The sequence below is a fragment of the Myotis davidii genome, unplaced genomic scaffold (assembly GCF_000327345.1).
Source record: "Myotis davidii unplaced genomic scaffold, ASM32734v1 scaffold309, whole genome shotgun sequence".
NCBI classification, from domain to species: domain Eukaryota; kingdom Metazoa; phylum Chordata; class Mammalia; order Chiroptera; family Vespertilionidae; genus Myotis; species Myotis davidii.
The window spans coordinates 8,155,357-8,157,535 of NW_006383013.1; the positions used below are offsets into that span (position 1 = coordinate 8,155,357).

General features: G+C 31.5%; 1 long non-coding RNA gene across 8 annotated transcripts in view; it reads right to left on the reverse strand.

Moving 5' to 3' along the window:
- Positions 1–2,179, reverse strand: part of LOC107181659 — a 73,588-nt gene that overhangs the window by 36,915 nt on the left and 34,494 nt on the right. For all 8 annotated transcript variants that reach the window (XR_001512346.1, XR_001512348.1, XR_001512349.1 and 5 more), the window contains exon 5: positions 222–303. This is a non-coding gene — a long non-coding RNA (uncharacterized LOC107181659). The remainder of the gene's footprint in view (positions 1–221; positions 304–2,179) is intronic.

Below are 2,179 nucleotides of genomic sequence, written 5' to 3' on the forward strand. Positions count from 1 at the left end.
GCGATTCTTTCAAGAGTAATTTGCCCATCACAGAATAAACTAAAGAAGTGCATTGTCAGTAAAGTGACATGGAATGGGGCTGCACATATAGACTAGAATCTTTGCCTACTAACTGAGGATCTTATATTTAATCCTGGGCCAGAGTGTGAGAAATTGAAAAAAAAAACCACACAAAATAATAGAAAGTTTAAGCAGATAAATAAATAATTCGATTTACATACCACAGTGCCTGAAAATGACAAACAACTGATCTCCCAGCGTCTGTTAGCACTTCAACATTTCTATTGTATGTTGATCACTTAACTGGAAGAATATTCAAGTAGTCAAATATGATTAAATTAAATGCAATTAAAGATTTGTCCATACAGTTGAGCCACTCCGATCTATAATATGATAATGTGCAAGGTACTCCTTCAGTGGGGGATAGAACAGGCAGTATTCTTAAATGTATCTGAATACTAGGCTCCTTTTTAGAGTTTAAGTTGAAAAACTATTTGGGAGCTATTAATCCATTTGCTATGGTATATTAAATACCAATTCTCGGGAAAAAAGTCATTCAAATACAACTTTACATTATTTCTGATTGATCTACTTATTTACTGACTATAAAAAGTCATATGCAAGAGTGACCATATTTAAGAAACTCACCTTTATCTGCCTTAGTTTGCCCCTTGCATCACAGAAGACATCTCCTCACTAACCAAAGTTCATTGGTTCATTGGTAATGTTATGGTTTTATCAAAAACTATATATATGTTCATTATTTCCCAATTTGATTTGAAACTATATTTGTAAAAACTTTACAATTACAAATCTGTCTTTTGCAAAAACTCAATTCTTTCACTTCTGAGCTAGGGTTAAACATTCTAACTCCCTCTCCTTTATTTCTCTACTGTTAACATTTGTCTTTTAATAGAAAAATATCCTTGACATTTAACTGCAAATGAGCTACCTAAGAACAAATATCATGGCTTAATTTTCTGAATGTGGTGGGAGAATCCCTTAGGTATTTCCTAGTGATTATTTCTTCAAAATCTCAAGTGCGGGTTATCTCTTATTTTCTTTTCCAGTATTTACTTTGAGGCCATTCTTGTATTCTGAGTATTCTTAATTGGGGAACTTGGACACCCATTGTACTTTTCATTATAGTTTGAGCTTTTCAACATCAGGAGAAAATTTGAAATGCAAATTATGATGAAAGAAAATAAGGGATTCAAGGAAGCTCTGAAATTAAGTGCAATAATTTCATATAGTTGACAAGTCATTATGACATTATATTTCAAAATATTTTGGAAATTTAAATAAAATACCTACATTGATGGTATGATTTATGAAAGATTAGTTGGTCTGTTTGGTCAATGATGGGCACACTTACATTTTTGCAACTATAGCTTGATTTGGGGTCTTGAGATCACTTGTAGGTGTGCAAAAGAATGTGAGCATTATGTCCTTAATCCTCTTACTCTTTTTGTCATTCTCTTGTTCTACTTCTCTTATGAAATTACTAGTGGCCCAATGCATGGAGTCATGCACATTGAAAGGAAATTAATTAGAATAAATATTTTAATATTGCTATTCGTCCTTTCTTCTATAATAGAAGTGTCAGAAGTGAAAGAAAATTAGTAAAATATATATAAAAATAACATATAAATCAACTAATAAATAAACAATAACAACATGATATAAGAACAACAAAGACATGATATAAAAACAACAAAAATAAGATATGAAAGCAATAAAAACATGATATAAACACAACAAAAACATGATATAAAGACAACATTGATAAAAACAATGACTGATAAATTGCTTAAACTTATTCTAATATCTCCCTGTATACCATATTAAGAGTAAAAACACTTTCAGAGTGCTTGACTAATTTCCCTTCTGATGCAATATTTCAACTTTAACTTTAATATCACACGATCTTCGAACTTGAGAGAAAGCAATGTATAACTGACCATATCCAAAAATGGGTTCAGGAAAGAATATTGCTAGTCTGTGTAGTTTGTCCTTGTGATTTATGAATAGTCATTGCAAATGCTGGCATCAAGGGAAACTGTCTTCAAATTAATTTAAATGGAGGCCAGTGTCAGACATGAACAAATCAATTCTTGGAATCAGAACACCCTCTCCTTCCCTAGATCCTGTTAATACTGCAGCTTCAATTATGTTAGGT